Source organism: Rattus norvegicus, chromosome 20, assembly GCF_021556685.1.
Source record: "Rattus norvegicus strain SHRSP/BbbUtx chromosome 20, alternate assembly SHRSP_T2T, whole genome shotgun sequence".
Lineage (NCBI taxonomy): Eukaryota > Metazoa > Chordata > Mammalia > Rodentia > Muridae > Rattus > Rattus norvegicus.
The window spans coordinates 4,042,526-4,050,316 of NC_141553.1; the positions used below are offsets into that span (position 1 = coordinate 4,042,526).

Sequence of the window (7,791 nt, forward strand, 5' to 3'; positions counted from 1 at the left end):
GCAGTAGTAGAGAGGAAAGGTTAACAGATGTGCACCTGTCCTGAAATAGTTCTTGGGGGTGAATCCAATCTGCGTGGTCAGGATACCAGCACTGAGCTCACACGGGTCAGCATTGGCAGTTCAATCCAGAAGTGACTTTGAGGCTCTACCCATCGTCCTGAGTCTGCAGAAGCAGGAAGAAGCTGCTGGGACACCAACAGAAGTTCTTTGGTTTGTTTCTCTCTACAAAGTCATGACAAATGATCAGGGAAGAAGGCATCAGCATCGTTAGTGAAGAGCGCCTTCAGCAAAGCCCAACAATGACCCACAAAGAGTCGCAAGTGGAACCCAAGCCACACAGTGTCGTCCGTGGTCTGTTGAGTTATATCTAGACCCTTTCCCAACACCACTAGTTCTCTCAAGAGGACGTCTCTCAAGCTCTAGCAAAATATACCATGCCCCTCTTCCAGGCAGCTTCCAGAAAAACACCACGTGTCTGCTTCAGCAAAAACATCCCCTCATGAGACAGTTTCCAGAAAAAACATCAAAGGACACAACCGAGTCTCCAAAGAAACCAGAAATTTACACTTCAGACCTGGTTCTCCTAGATTAGGTCCTCAGATAAGTTGGCTGTGCTGCCAAAGTGTTTCCTTCTTTCTTTTTTCTTTTTTAAAGATTTATTTATTTATTTATTCTATATGAGTACACTGTAGCAGTCTTCAGACACACAGAAAAGGGCATCAGATCGCATTACAGATGGTTGTGAGCCACCATGTGGTTGCTAGGAATTAACTCAGGACCTCTGGAAGAGCAATCAGTGCTCTTAACCACTGAGCCATCTCTCCAGCCCACCAAAGTGTTTCTTGTACTCCACCCATGTCTGTTTTTAATAGGTAGGCTCCAATTCCATCTTTAGCCCAAAGTTTTAGTAAGGGCCTTTGAAATAACAGAAAACCCTTGTCTGCTGACTCTGTTTCAAACATTGGGAATGTTGTTCAGTGACTAGAGTGCCCACCTTGTACACCACAGGTCCCAGGTTCAACTCCTCAACACCTCCAAAAACAGGGCAGGGGCACCCAGGCCGGGATGGTGAGGTGACCCATGTGGCAGGGCTTGCCATCAAGTCCGACCACCTGAGTTCAGTCCCCCAGAACCCACATGGAAAGAGAGAACTGGCTCCCCAAGGCTGTCTTCTGACTCCCTCCACCCCCCAACACAACCACCACTGGGGATTGCCCTGATTCACACACAATGCACACACACACAAACACACACACACCACACAGCAATAGTGTAAACACATAACACATAAAATATTGAAAATGCCCATGGTTGTCCTTGCACAGGTTGCCCTTTAATCCTTCTGTCAGCTTCTCATCACAACGTGGGTTTTGGACACAGGAAAATTCCCCACTGGAAAGTGTGGAGACAAATTGGACACAACTTATACACGTGTGTTTCTGTGTCCTTCAGCAGGAAACAGTTGTAGTATAATTAATAAAGCTCACGACCGGTTCTGGCGAGTTCCCACTCCATGCAGATTCCGGTGCTCTAGCTGTTTCTGTGTCAGCCGCTTTCACACACTGTCCCCTTGGCGGGCTGTTACCACGCCTGACACACACATCCCATTCCTCGGTCTGTGCTAGGGTGGCCCCACGCCACGCTAGCCCAAGCATTCCATAGCCTAGCACAGCTTCCTGTCAGGGACTCTGCTCACTCTCCCAACAACCCAGTGAGATCACCACTCAACAGACTGCAACCCAACACCCAGGTTTATGTGTTAAATACTCAGTGTGCAATGCATCCACACAATTAACTCATATCCAATTGATAAGGATACAAACCGCCCATGTAGACAAGATAAATTTGCCTATAGAAATCAATCCCTAAAGAAATATTCATAACAACCTGTGTCTACATAGAGATGCTTGGTGAGGATCATTTACGTCTCCCTCCATGTTGCTTCTCCCTTTCTGTTCCCCACTCTCCTTCTAAAACCTGTTCCCACCTCCCTTTCTTCTTGCCTAATGACAGGCCTCTTTGATCTTGTGTCTGCCTTCACCTCCATAAGGACATCAACCTACATGAAACCAGCATGGTTCCTTCTTATTGCACTGATTTAATTGTTATGTGTAGGACTGTGCGTGTCATGATGCCCACATGAGGCTCAGAGGATAACTTAGGGGACTCAGGTCTCTACATTCACCATGTGGCTTCCATGGATCAAACTCAGGGAGCAGAGCTTGGTGCCAAGCACCTTTACACTCTGAGCCCTCTCGACGGTCCCCTTGGAGACCATTGGGTTCGAAGGTTCCTTTGGAAAGTCCCTTCCTTCCAAGAGATGCCCACCATGACATTAGAAAAAGCATTTACTGGCCAGATAGGTACCAGCTTTGCCTTGGGTGACTCTGGAGAACCAAGCCTTCTGGCCCAGGCCCCACCTGTGGCAGCGTCAGCCCGCTATGGCTGGGAGAGGCCAAAGCCTCAATCCAGACTCCATTTTAGAGAACTTGAACTCAGGCAAACTAACAGTCTGGTACCTACCGTTAGTTTCCAAGTGACCTCCCAACAAAAAAGGAGCCCAGCTCCAGTCCCTAGGCAACCCCCATCAGGACCTGTGTCTCCAGGTTACACCCCCGACAAACCTGCATCCCCCGGTTACAAGCCCATCCCCTGTCCAACCACCACCAATGCAGAGGGAAGCAGAAGTTAAGTTTATGAGTCCCAGCACCAGCCAATGATGTCAAAGGCCATAGTAACTTCCCAATTAGATGCTTGCACACTCCCCCACACTTACTGCTTACTTATTGGGGATACAGTGAGCCCCAATAGATATTCGGGGCTCCTCATCACCAAAACTGTCCTGCAGGACACAGTGCGCTGGCCTGAGCTGGTTCAAAGGAAAAGGCCCTACTGTGATTACCTCAGATCAGCTCCTGTCTGGATTTGGTGATCTCTAACATTTCCCTGGCACCACATCTGGAAGACCCCATATTTGCACCGAGAGCTTGGGTGTCACTGTCTGTATTAGTTACTGTCGTCCTTAGAATAAGACGACCCCCGTGTTCTTGGTCTCTTGCACTTGGAGGAGCTCAGAGAAGGGTAGAGCAGCTCAGAAGAATGACAGACAGACAGAGATTTCTGAAGGGCTGGAGTTTAGTTGTAGCATCAGGCTTGTTAAATAGATATCTCCTATGTAGTTAAGAAAATAAAGTTTTGGGCTGGAGAGGTGGTTCAGTGGTTAGAACACTGAATGCTCTTCCAGAGGTCCTGAGTTCAAGTCCCAGCAACCACATGGTGGCTCACAGACATCTGTAATGAGGTCTGATGCCCTCTTCTGGTGTGTCTGAAGACAGCGACAGTGCACCCATGTAAATGAAATAAATAAATCTTAAAAAAAAAAAAAAAAGAAAAGAAAAGAAAAAGAAAATAAAGTTTCCTTGCTGAGCTGTCAGGTTTTTACCTCAGCTTCTGCCTCCCGTGTCTTTAGTGCCATGAATATGAGATGATTTAAATGGTCACAGGCCTCTGAGGGGGACTTTGCTCTCCTGCCATACAGAGCCACCCAAAGGCAGAGCAACCACAGGTGCATCAACTGCAAGACCCAGGTGCACAGAGCTGGGGGTGGAGATTAAGAGACTTCAGGGAGTTAACTCCAGAACACAAGACGGAAAAGGTAAGACAGTCCAGGTTCAGGAATCGGTACCCAAGTTACAGGGGAGAAGCCTCTCTGTTAGGTCTTATCTCAGCTGTGGAGGTGCTCCTGAGAGATGAGCAGACAGACCTCATCAGACCCCTGAGAACCCTGGGAAAGACACCAGAGAGGAGAAGCAGAAATCACCACAGCAGCATGGCCACAGGGAGAGCCCAGGGCAGCTTCCAGACCCCATCATTAGCAGCTAAATCAAGTGGATGGGAGGAAATGTAGTGACTTATCTTGCGCACCCTGCACTTTAAAGGACCCCACTTGAGTCTCTGATCTTCAGCCCTGGGGGCTCATAATCCTGGGGACACAACAAGGCTTTGGCCTTCCCTGTGTCCTGTGATCACAGACTCTCCCCATGTCTTCACAGTGATGGAGAGAGCACTGCCTGGAGGTGACAGGGCTGAGGCCTGAGCCCATCAAAGACAAGAACTGACTGAGCACACCTGGGCACAGCCCTGTTCACACTCAGCTCCCACATCCTCACCCTGTCCCACCAGACACACACAGCTTAGTGACACAGATTCTGGAAGCTTCTCCATCTGCCATTTATTTTTTCAAAAATAAAATGAAACAAAGCAAAACCCCAAAACAAAAAACCCCTAAGTATTCCATCCAGTAATTTAAAAAGCCATCCACACTGTGTCAAGGATGTGAACAATCAAGTTCACACTCAGATTCTTATTCTCAGTGTGGAGTGAGGGGCTGAAGCTCAGGGTGGCACAGGGGGACAGGATGCAGATGTCCCCACCCCTGAACCCTAGGCTGGACCAGCAAGGTTGAATGTGGTAGGCAACACAGGCAGTGCAGGGACAGGGTCCTGGTGTGCAGGGCAGGCTGGACTCCACAGTTCTTCACACTGAAGCCATGGAATCACAGGGAACTTCAGACACTGGTGTCTAAAGAGAACTGAGGGCTCTGGATGTCACAGGAGAGACCTGAACACATCGTCTGTCACTCAGTCCACTCCAGGCAGCTGTCTTCATGCTGGAGAACGAGAGTCACAAACCATCACTGTGAAGACAACAGCCCAACAACCCTCCACTCACAGGGGATTCTGGGAGACCCTGAAACTCAATCATGTCCACATTGTCCCTCCCCAGTCAGACCCAGAGTTACCTTTACAATCTGGGAGAGACACATCAGAGCTCTGGGAGCTGTTCCTGCCTAGGGTAAAACAAAACATATGTGTATGTATATATGTATACATGTATGTGTATGTATTCATATCATGGTACAACTCAGGCCCCCGAAGATTTCTCTGGAGGAGCTACTATGGATTCCCAGAGCTCCCAACATCTCCAGCTTCACTCCAATACCCTCAGGGACACTCCTGCCCCCACACTAACCTGGAGCAGGGGTGTAGTCTCCTTTCCCACCTGTGAGAAGAAAAGCTGTGAGAGTTCAAGGAAGATTTTGACAGAGGAAGTTTCCAGAACTGACAGAGGACCCAATTGGAGACAGTAGCAATGAGGGTGTGGCTGTGCTTCCCATTAATGAGCAGAGCGCTCTTCTAAAGGAAGCTGAGGGGAAACAGACCCTGCCCTTTCCTACCTGTGTTTCTCCTCCTCCTCCTCACAACAACCACCATAGCTCCAATGATGGCCAAAACTACAAAAACTGCCACAGCTCCAAGAACAACAGAAGTAAGTTGGAGTCGGTGGATGGAGAAGGCTCTGGGAAGGACAGGTTCAAGAAATGAAGGTGGGGGTCATGACCCCACCTCTCAGCCCTAACCAGTTAAGTGTCTACAGATGGCTCCCTCCTTACCCCATCTCTGGGAAAGGGGCTCAGGCAGCCCCTCATGCTCCACACGGCATGTGTAATTCTGCTCCTTCCCAAGAGGCACCACCACAGATGCCCACTTCTGGAAGGTTCCATCCCCTGCAGGCCTGGTCTCCACAAGCTCCACGTCCTGGGTCAGGTCCTCCCCATTCAACTGCCAGGACAGGGTGATGTCAGCAGGGTAGAAGCCCAGGGCCCAGCACCTCAGGGTGACACCACCTTCAGGTCTGGGGTGAAGAGTCACATGCACCTTTGGGGGATCTGTGTGGAAGATTTAAGAAATCACACAGTTAACAAGACAAACTGAAATCTACACAGGACACAGTTAAATCAAGGATGACACTGAACTGTGTGTGTCTGACACTTCAACTGTTATCAACTAGTGAGCTGCAGGGAGAGCTGGTGCCCTCAGCACAGAACTGCACACTTTCCTGAGGGACTCAGAAGCTAAGAGGGAATCCACATGAGCCAGTGGGTCAACATGGCCGTCCTTATGTGATGTTCTATAGCATGAGATGGGTGGTCATAGAACGGAAGAGGGAATGGAAAATAATTGGTTTAATATGTGTTTGCAGAGAAAACCTGACTAGAAGCAAAATAATCCCTTCAAAAAAAAAAAAGGAAAGAAAAAAGAAAGTAAGAAGAAAAAGAGAGAAAAAAAAGAAAAAACAAAGAGAAATCCCACAATTTATATTCCTCCGGGGTACCCACAAGGGCTCATGGGACCATTCTCCACTGTAGGAATAGAGAGAATTGGGGTGTGGAAGAGAAGCAAACCCCACATCAGGGAGGGATCTGTGAGAATGTATTCTATGGAAAGTTCTGGAAACTCGGGAGAACCAGTCTAGTGTAGTGGAGTCCATGTCTCCTATGAGGTAAAGGAGACTTCTGGTCCTGAGGTGTAAGGGCTGACACACTCAGCAGGACAGGAGTCAGTGTCCTCAGAGAGTGGGTGTGGGCAGAGAACCTGGCCTGGGAGAGGCCATGGCTGATAGCAGGGAGCTCCTGCTGTTAAGACAGGAAATTCTCTCCTTCCTTCCTGAGATGGACTCAGAACTCTCCAGGGAGAAGGCTGTGCCCTGGGAGAGGCAGTGCAGTCACAGTGATGAGAGATCAGGAGACCCAGGGACACTGTCTCCCCTCTGAGACGGGCATCACCCAGCTGAGGGTTTCTTCTTCCCCAGGACTGAGCCCCAGCCCGAGGGCAGAGGAGGAGAAGCCCGTGGCCCCAGCACCTGAGCTCAGCAGCGCCTCCTTCCCAAGCTCCAGGTATCTGTGGAGAGACTCCACGCAGTCACCCTCCAGGTAGGCCCTTCGTCTCTCTGTTTCACCAGTCTGCTCCAACCTGCTTCGGGTAATCCATGCCACCTTGTCTGCCACCGTCCACTTTTTCAGGTCTTCTTTAAGGGCGATGTGATCGAGGCCATCATAGGCGAGCTGATCATACCCGCGGCGGAGTTTCCCGTCCGATCCCACGTCACAGCCAAAGATTCTCTGGATGGTGTGAGAGCCTGCAGGACCTCGCGGTCAGCTCCGCCCACCCACCCAGGTAAACCGGACCCAGTAGGTTCAGCTCCCGAACCTCGGACTAGGAACTAGGGATGTCTCTGCAGGGTGGTGTGGGAACGCGGAGGGAACTTGACCCCCGACCCGGGGTCACTCACCGTCCTCGTTCTGGTTGTAGTAGCCGCGCAGGGTCCTCAGGTCCATTTGGAACCACTGCTCGGTTTCCTGGATTCTCCGTGTCTCCTCCTCCCAATACTCCGGCCCCTCCCGCTCCATCCACGTCACCCGCGGCTCCATCCTCGGATTCTCCGCATCGCTGTCGTAGCGCACGAACGGCGTGTCGTCCACGTAGCCGACAGCAATGAAAAGGGGCTCCCCAAGGCCGGGCCGGGACACAGCGGTGTAGAAATACCGCAGCGAGTGTGAGCCTAGGGGCGGCGCGCGGTGAGACCCCGACCTCCTCCTGGTAACCCGGGCGGATGCGCGGGCCGGTTGGGGAGCAGGGCGCAGTGTTCGAGTCCCAGGTGGAGAAGGGACAGAGGGTCTGGTGTGCGACCCGGGGACCCGGCTTCTCCAAGGCCGACCCCGCCCTGCCCCGCAGAGGCCTTTTCCCTCCTGATCCCGCACTCACCCGCGCGGGTCTGGGTCGGGGCCAGGGTGGCCGCCAGCAGCAGGGGCAGCGTGGGGTGCGCCACCTCTGCCATCTGAGATTCCAGACGCTTCTGAGTCTCCAGGGCTGCGTGAACTTTATAACCACTGTCTGAGGCGAAGCTGATTGGTTCACAAGGATCGCAGCACACAAATGGGAGTGAGATTTG

General features: G+C 51.1%; 1 pseudogene across 1 annotated transcript; it reads right to left on the reverse strand.

Moving 5' to 3' along the window:
* Window positions 1-4,250: 4,250 nt before the first annotated feature.
* LOC147998507 (RT1 class I histocompatibility antigen, AA alpha chain-like) lies at window positions 4,251-7,697 on the reverse strand (annotated as a pseudogene). The gene is made up of 8 exons (XR_015645457.1): window positions 7,605-7,697; window positions 7,132-7,401; window positions 6,703-6,978; window positions 5,453-5,728; window positions 5,237-5,358; window positions 5,032-5,061; window positions 4,802-4,849; window positions 4,251-4,669 (listed from the first exon to the last, which is right to left on the reverse strand). The product of XR_015645457.1 is annotated as an RT1 class I histocompatibility antigen, AA alpha chain-like (transcript).
* Between the last annotated feature and the right edge of the window lie 94 nt (window positions 7,698-7,791).